The following is a 9,139-nucleotide window of genomic DNA, read 5'->3' as shown; positions in this document are numbered from 1 at the left end:
ACCAGTCGCAAATGTTTATTTTTAATCAGCTTTACTCAGAGCTACACTGCAGTGTAATTTTATTAAAATATATGCTGCAAATGCCATGTAACTCACTTCAGTCCCAGCTTAGATATTTTGGGAGCAGCACTGTATCACTTGCTACTCTTGACCTCCCAGGATTGTGTCATTGGATGCTTCACTGATCATGATTAATGATGGTTTGTGGTAATATTCATTCATAACTTCTTCTGCGTGCGCTTGCAAAATAGTAGCACAAGAAAAAAAAAACATGCTGAAAATGGTGCATGTTTTTAGAACAGTAGTGGAAGTGTGTGATCATGTTGTGATTTGATTACATAATTTAAATATGCATGGGGTTTGCTCATTCTCAGAACTCATTCAAGTGTACCAAATATATTAAGTAGTGATGATCTCTTGTAGGCTAAAAATTTAACTTGAGGTAAGTAGAGGAGTTCTCTAAGGTTACTCTTGATTCTTTGCATCCAACAAACCTGTTGGTGCATTCAGCAAACTTGCAGTCATATTGATTTGATGACGGTACCATGGAGGCCACTTACATAACACTGACAGGGAGCGGGGTTAACAACAGTCATTGTAGTCATTGTAGGGTATATTTGTCGACAATCGGACACATTGGAGAGCTGGCAGCCAGGGGGCGCAGTTAACTCATTTGGGATAACTGCAGCAGGCTGTTTTTTCCATAAAGTCTATGGCAGTAGATGTGAGGGCAATGGTTCATGTAAACATATTGACATGTTCAGTATTTGCCACTAGATGGTACTGCTTTGTCAGACTTCAGGCAGACACCTGCTGCAGAGCAATACTGGTTCGCAGCGCTGGTAGGGCATAACACTAGAGTGTTCAAGGTATTCAGAAACATTTCTAAATGAGATTTGAAATTGACACTGTGCTGTTGTGTGGCACAGATGACTGTTTCTATTACTGCAGTCCAGTGTAGAATTAAAAGAACTCAAACATATATAATCTAGCACCACATACTTACTGTAGCCTTGCTGCCTCAGGCAAACATATCAGCTGCCTTAGTTGTTTTGGTGTTCATAACTAGGCGTTGAATTCAGAGAAGTACCTAGGCAAACAAATATGCTTTATTGTAAAACAAATACCATGCATTTCATTGTGCATGGCTTATTATAAAAGGAAAATAAGAACAAAAAGTAAATACAGAGGAGAGGCCAGCTAAATAAGGAGCCCAAAAAACTCCTTTCCTCTTTCACTTCTGCACGCCTGTGATAAAATCACACATGAATTCAGCATTCAAGGGTCCAATTTCCCACAGACTGCTTACCAGATGACTAAAAAAGTCACAAGCAAAACTCACTTCTCTGCCATATGTTGTTATTATTATCATCATTTTTATTTCAGCACCATGAAGTGAACCAGTCACGCTCTTCAACTGCTCATGTACTGATATTATAGATCACATGGTTACATTTTTTACGGCTTAATTTCTTTAGAATTGTACTGCTTAGCATATGAATGTAAAAACAAGCCCAGCAAAACATTCTGAGTTTGCTCTTGTGGCGTTAATCCTGTCCCGTACCAGTTGACACACACACACGCACTCTCCTCTTTACTGATCTCAGACCAGCACTGGCCCTTCCACTGTTGGGAATAATTGCGGTCTGCCTTGTAGCATGGATACACCGACGAGGGACTCTAAATATATCCAACCAGTGTGTCTGAAGGGCTTGGGCATGAAGATCATATACTTACACTGGAAAGCTACACCTTGCTCTATTAATTTTTCTGCTCTATTGTGTGCCAGTGTGTGTAAGTATATGTGCGTCTACTTAGTGCTCTGACACTCACTCTCTTGCTTTTTTGATTTCATGCAATCATTTGATATTCCTATCAACAGCAGCAGGAAAATAAGATTCTTTAATCCATATATCTGTCTTTTTCTTTAACACTAACAAACATAAGTTTGGACGTCCATTTAAACAAGGTGAGGCAGACAAGCTCAGAAAGACCTAGAAAAACAAGCAAATTTGTGATACTTGTATAAAACTGATTAGTAAATATAATATAATGTAAAATGCAGGTCTTTTAAGTGATAGCAAATAACTCAAGCTGCAGCATTACATTTATGTTAGCATACATTCCTCCTCCTGGGTCACCTGTTTTCTCTTAGAAGCACATGTCACAGAGTGAGTGAAGATAAACCCAGCTGCTTTTCGTATTCATTTCAGGGCAGCACTGGCCGTCCCCTTTTAACTACAGCCAGCCTTCAGCTCAAAGCTCTCAAATCACCGGGGGCTGATATGAAAATAAACAATTTGTAGTTGAGCAGAAGATGCCTGGAAGCGCTGGCATGTTTAAGGGTACAGCTTAACCAACGAGTTGCAATAAAGGACATTAGAGGCTTACTGCAGCTCAGCTGGGCAGGTAAAGTTCTTGGCATTTGTTGCTCAGTGAACCCACAAAGTAGTCACAGAGGTGTACTGTGATACTGTTCTATCTTGTAGCAGCAGCAATCTGTCGTTGACTCAAAGATGGTATTGTTTTCAGCTTGCAGTGCCATGGAAAGCCCCACTCCCTCCTTCTCTGTCCTGCACAACAAGACAAGGGTCAGTCTGTCTTTCCCTCCCCAGTGTGTTTTCAAGTCACTTCTCCTTCAGGAAAATATTGTGTAACCTTTGAACTTTGGCAGTGACCTTTTGAACCCAGTGGTCCCACCTACAGATGGATTATTCACAAGGATGTTAAAAAAAATAAAGACAATATGTGAAAAGCAGTGCAAGACTGTGAAACTTTAAAATAATATCCACAGATATAATTAGTTACATACATCAGTTAGACGTGGCTACTGAGCCAGGTTCAGTCTCTGTTAAAGTATAATGAAATATCATTAAAATATACAAATCAGTCAGCTATTACTGTATAGCAAACATCTGGACTATGATCTTCCTTTGGGAGCTGCCTATTATGGTTTAAAGCTGAAAAAGAACAAATGAAACATTCATAAAAGGATAATAAAAGTGCAGCTGTGATTATTTGTTTGTGGATGAGATTTGGAAACATGAGCACAATACTACATAAAATATTTTGATTTTGTATTTTTATGGAGGGCTGATTTACATAAACCTAAGTAAACAAGTACCTCAATGTTACTTTTCATGACTGAGTTCGAGTAGGTCTGCTAGCTCTATCTATCTATGCATTTAAAAGTAGGGAGCTGGAACTGAAGTGACAATGCACACTGCAGAAATTCTCAAATACACATAAATATCAATCAAAAATATTAAAATATAATAAATAAGAAGATATTTTAGTATTTTTGAGTTGTTTATCTTTTGTTATTGTGTGTCTGCATGTGTATATATGTGGGAATGTGAGTTTTTGTAATGTGTTTTACATGCCCAGGAACTGCACAAGGAAATGTGATACAGTACATCTTTTCCTTTTATGTAATTAATGTATTTTGTACATGGTTCCTGAAATAAATAAGTGAACAGAAACAGAAAGAAAATTCCAGATCTCCTATTTAACATATCCTGAGTAACCCATCTAATACATAATTTTATTTATTTATTTATGTTATAAATTATAAAGTTTTTACTAGCAGTATAAAATATTGTTAGTACAATATCTGAGTCTGTGCAGTAAATGTAAGGTGTGCAATAAGTACGATAGGATTTATTAAAAAAGTGTATTTATTTTTTTTAAGTACAGTATTTCAAAATGATAGTCTTTTCAGTCTAGACAGGTCGCCTGGAAGAAAAGAAAAAAGAAAAGAGGAGCCTGTCTGAATGTGGCTGTGCGCTCTCTGGAGGATACCTTGTCTTCTCGCCGCCTCCCTGTGCACCCTCCCCCTGTCTGCTGATATCTCAGCCCGGAGAGTTTTGAATCCACTCTGTGGCCTCAGTCGCCGCCATGCTGAGCTGAGAGAGAGAGCGACAAGCCAAACTTTGTCACGCTGCCTCAACCCTCATCTCCGTACGCACCGGGACAAAGAGGGAAACGTCCCACAGTGAGTACCTTTAAGTTCAGTGAAATGTTTAACCTGCGGCTATCTGCTCGGTGAAAGTAGCATCTGTGTTTTTTCTCCCCCTCTCTAAAACGCGGAGTGATTCAGGGCTGTAGCCTCGCGGCTCCGTACTCGTGCGTGCCGTCGCAGACTTCAAGCTCAGCTGCACTTGTTGCGCTGTAGCTGAAACCCCAACAGAGACAAAGGGAGGGGTGGAAAATGCATCGTTGTAGTAATTTACTTTTAAGCCCTTTTTTTAAACTCCAGCTTTCGGCTTTTACATTACTCCCTCTCGACGTTTCAGAGCAGAAAATAAGATGTTAGCAGCGGGCGGCTCTAGAGTCCATGCTGTCTTTTAATCGCAAAAACCCTCCTCTGTACTTCATTATCTCTTGACTCCAGCTCACCCGCATTTTTTTTTAAGTATTAAACTGTTATTTTAAAATGCCAGTCTGGCACCTTAGAGGTCAGTCGAGGGTTTTCTACCCTTGGCATGCATAAATCAAGGGTGCGCTTTCACTGCAGCAACAAAAGCCCTTTATTGACAGCGCTGAAGCACACAGCCACGTAACCACAGTTTATATGAAGAGCACCCAAATGTCACCGAGTAAAATAAAGACCTGCAGCATGCACTCTGAGGCCTCTTGGGGGAGTTTTAGGAGTTCTCCAAGTTTCAGGGCATGTTGTACTACCAAGACTGGGGAGGGTCGGCAGTGACCTGCGCATGGGTTTCATCAGGAGAGCGTTTTCACCTGCATGCATGTCTAATCTTAGGTGGTGAGCAGGCTGCATTGAGTAATAGGTTATGGGGGGGGGGGGGGGGGGGGGGGGCTGCTTTTTGTGTTCCTCCTCCTCCACATTTGCCCTCTGACCTGACAGTCCTGCATTTCTCTGTGACTGTTTTTGGTTCTTCGCTGATCCTCCCACGCCTGCTCTTGACCTTCTGTAAGCATGGAGGGAAGGATAGGGACAGGTGGCCTCTCAGACTCAAGTTCTTCTCCTGATGCCAGATGAAATGACTGATGGAAAACTAAACAGGAACTTTAAAAAAAAATTGTTGTAATTATTGCCTTAATTATAAGTTAATCTTCCATTTTATGGGCTGGAGGAAAAAGTGTCTGTTCTCAAAACACCATGAAGAGTAGAAAATATGCATGCATGACAAGGTAGAACTAGACAGTTTCAACATTTTGGCTCAAAAAAATAATAATTTTTTTTATCTTAGTCTCAACTTACTTTTTATGTCTAAAAGAATCTATAGATAACGCAGTAATTGTTAGCTGCAGACTTTAGTACAACAGAAGTTGTTATAAATTGCAGTATTTGTCTTACCTCAATACGTTAATGACTGAATGCCGATCATTTGAGTTATAAACCAGCCCTATGATATTACAATGATTATATACAAGGTTGGTTTACATTGCATAAGCGCTGAAGAATTTTGGAAGGTGCCAGCATCTTGTTTTCACAGCTTTGTTAGTGACATTACCAGCCCCGCCTCTCTCTTCTCATCGTCCAGCATCGCAGCCTTCCCTGGCGGCTTCAATATGTAATTCTTCTGCCTCGTCGATTTTCATTCCAGAGGTCCTCGGAGGGTCACATTAGGCACGGGGGGCAGACACCCGGATCTTGTCAATATGATGGGCTAGCTGGCACCAAAGCACGCCAGAATCATGTCAGGCAGGGCCTTCAGGGGGGGTTCACAGAACTAGCCAGAACAGGATATTGCTGTGTGATCATTCACCAGCAGTAGACGAATCATTAAACCACTGGCTGCCTGCCGCTGAGCGGGTCACACATTTCTGTCTGTCACTCTGACTTTCCCTTGGATTAGAGGTTTTAGTTGTGCTTTTTTTTTTCTTTTTCTTTTTTTTTTAAGGTTGCCAGTGTTTCTTTCTGGTTTTGGAACATCTGCTGGAAAGAAAGGTTAATGTTGCAGAGTTAGTGTTTAGTCTAAAAGCAGTCCGGTTACAGTCATTTAAAAAAAAACAACTCTTGTTTATCTCCCCGTACCAGATTAGGATGAGTGATTAGGTCATGTCTCTCTAATTGAAAGCACAGGATTCGCATGTGCTAAGTGAAATCACACAGGACACTGTTGCTTGTTAATGCTAACTGCACACAAACACGCAAACCTATCTTTAGAGTCCTTTAGGAAAATCAATAATCAATTTAAAGCTGGTTGGGAAATCGGACATTGAGTCAGGAAGCGCTTGGCTGAATGAAAGTTTTGTTTTAAATCTGAACTTTCTGCAGAAATGTCACTTGTTATGGATGTCAAGCCTTATTTAGTTGGATGCCCTGTTTGGGTTTTCAGAATGAGCTCTCGCTGTTTTGCAGAGAGGAATTTGACAAAAAGTATTGAAATTGGTCCTTGCTGGAGCAGGTCCAGCATTTTTGTATAGGAAGCTTGCAGTAAGCACAAACACAGAGACACACACACACACACACACACACACACTGTGTTTGTGTTCACATGCAAACACAACTATTCAGCCACCTTAAAGACAACACTTTTAGACGGGACACCTTCCTTGGCATACCTGCGCTGTATTTAGTATGAATTGAATAAAGTCTTAATGGCTTTTAAGGTGGCCTGAGCAATTAAGCCTTTATTATTTTTCCTTTCACTTGTCTACCAGCTCTTCTCCCTAAAAAGGCAGAAAAGAATACCTGCAATTGATCTGGGCAGTGGCACCTTCCCCCTCCTGCTTTGGCAGGTTGGGGGAGTCACCGTAAAAAGGTGTTTTGTCTTTGATGCATAATCCTCATTGTTCTCCCCTTCTCATTAACAATACAGTTTTCTTAAGGCAGACGAGAGCGTAAACACGATTCTTCCTTCTTTAAAGCTCAATCCACACCTGCGTGGCGTTCGGCATTCATACGTCGCCATTCAAGGAAATATGGGGGACGTGTGTGATGTATGGCTCATTGTTTTGGTCTTGCTGGAGTTAAAGGCTAGGGGTCAGTGGCCAGCTTGTGCTCCTCTGATGTTGAGGTGTGCTCGATGAAATGGACATCTGTGGTGGCCTCCCCCCCTCTTCCTTTGGAAACACCCAACCCCCCCCCTCCGTGGCACACCCTAGTATCCCTCAGGCTGGAATAATTTCCTTCTGGCTGCAGAGTAGCATCTGGTTCCACATCAGCAGCAGACAGTGGCATGTGTAGGCACTTTTATGTCTGCATGCATGGTACTGGCCATGCATAATGCACTGCTGCATTCCAGAGATCGTGTCACCATTGAATGGTGGTTTTGAGTCAGCGTAGGCGAAGGCAAACACTGGGTGTGAAACCGTGTTCTGTGTCTTTTGTTAAGCACGTTCTGAGAAAATATTCCAATAATAGTCCACACCCTTCAGGGTTTGGCTGCTGTAATGGTTTTCATTCTCCGCTATTGAAGATTGCAAGAGAGTTTAGTTGCAAGTTAGAAAGTGTGACAACAGTAATCGCGATAATGAAACTGTATACAGGAAAGCTGTGAAGATTCCCAAGGTGCTGGCCCCCGCAGCTATGACTGATATTGCTGAGAGAGCAGGAAGCTTAGTGATCCGGCGCTGTCTTGCTATCGACAGCTTGTTTGATGTTTTGAAAAGGTTCCCAGCGTTGTGTTCCTGAGAGCAGGGAGCTGGGAGGTAATGGAGTTGGGAGACGAAGCCTGCATACAGTACATTCTGTCGCTGCGGAGAATATCACGGTGTGACACAGCTGACAGGAGGAGGGCATCTTTCATCTGAGATAAAGTAGTCGTTTTTTTGTCAAATGCTCAGCTGGGTTTGTTTAAAGAGGATAATTTTTCTTTTGTCAGCCTGACGTCACTCAACATTTGATAGTTCACTGACTGGATAAACAGGAAGAAGTCCCAGCTCCTCTTATTTATGTCCCCAGGATGCAAACTGTCTTCGCTGTTAACCTACGTGTGGAGTTTTTGTCACCCGGGGCTGAATAAAGGAGTGCACCGGCTGAACCTGCAGTCCCCATTCACTCCTTAGAGAAGTGGGGGAAGAAAAAAAAAAAGGGCTCCTCAACACTCGTCAACAATAGACACACTCCCACAGATGCACACACAGCCACTACCCTAACCTCCCCTTCCCCCATCTTCTCTCCCCTTACCCCATCTTCTCTCCCCTTACCCACCGCCCCCCACAAATTGTCCCCCTCCCCCTCCTCAGCGATTGTGTGCACTGAGGCTTTCCAGAGGCGCGATCTCGGGGCTCTCGCTCTCCGCCGGTGAGCAGTGTTTGACTGCTGCGACAGGGAGGAAAGGGAATACGAGCAGTTTCGCTTTACGCTCAGATGGAGACAGCCTGTCACTGGCATGTGCCAAAGTGAAATAGGTCTTGAATGCGAGCCGGGTCTCTCCACCCTTTGCAGCATCTTGCGTTCCTTTTTTCTTTTTTTTTCTTCACCTTCAGTGTTGATCATGCTAGATGGAGAGAGAGAGACAGATTGCTCTTGACTGGTGAGCAGAGAGGGAGGAGGTGACAGGCTAGTTGTGCTGGATGACCAGATTTTATTTATTTTTTTTAACATCTGTCATGCAAAAATTTCACGACTGTACCAGTAATAACAGTGTGACTGAGCCACGTTGGAAGAGCTTCTGTACCTGCAGGATCTTCCCACTCAGATTATGGTAAGATTCACGTCGCACACAGCTCCTGCCGACAGTGACAACTGTATGCTGCCACCTAACAATGATAGATATCAACTGTATTTATTTTTTTTTGGCAATAGAAGATGCCTGTCAAAGCTTGCTCTGTAGGGTGGAGAGAGTGTCCAAAATGGTGCATGCTATTTTTACCCAAATCTCATCTGTGAGGTAAATAATTCAGTGTGCTGGGGCATGCAGCAAGGGAGTTTCCACATTACCTTATTTGCTTTTTGTCTCACTCTGGCTGTGTGAATTAATGGAGAAACAGAAAAGGACAGTATCTTATTTATGGAAGTTGGTGTTTATTGGCAGACGTGGAAAGTGTTCGTCTTCTTACAAGCTGTTCATAAATCTCCCCCCAGGTTGGATATTTAAAATTTTCCTTTAGCTTGCCACAAGTTGGTCTCCTTATCTGGGTATGAAATCCTTGTAGAAAAAATGCTGGGTTTTAATTTGTTCAATTTAATGTTAATTTGTTTAGACCGCAGGTGGATCACACG

At 42.2% G+C, this 9,139-nt stretch overlaps 1 protein-coding gene across 5 annotated transcripts in view; it reads left to right on the top strand.

Annotated features, from left to right (window-relative positions):
- Positions 1–3,859: 3,859 nt before the first annotated feature.
- Positions 3,860–9,139, top strand: part of sema4d (sema domain, immunoglobulin domain (Ig), transmembrane domain (TM) and short cytoplasmic domain, (semaphorin) 4D) — a 42,651-nt gene continuing 37,371 nt past the window's right edge. For 3 of the 5 annotated variants that reach the window (XM_063478384.1, XM_063478380.1, XM_063478383.2), the window contains exon 1: positions 3,862–3,994. The gene's annotated coding sequence lies outside the window, so the exon portion shown is untranslated. Of the gene's footprint in view, positions 3,995–8,202; positions 8,622–9,139 lie in introns of those variants that run through there. The other 2 variants (XM_063478385.2, XM_063478382.1) reach the window with 2 other exon arrangements.

Source organism: Pelmatolapia mariae, linkage group LG7, assembly GCF_036321145.2.
Source record: "Pelmatolapia mariae isolate MD_Pm_ZW linkage group LG7, Pm_UMD_F_2, whole genome shotgun sequence".
In the NCBI taxonomy this organism is placed as follows: domain Eukaryota; kingdom Metazoa; phylum Chordata; class Actinopteri; order Cichliformes; family Cichlidae; genus Pelmatolapia; species Pelmatolapia mariae.
This window is presented reverse-complemented; position numbering and strand designations above follow the sequence as displayed.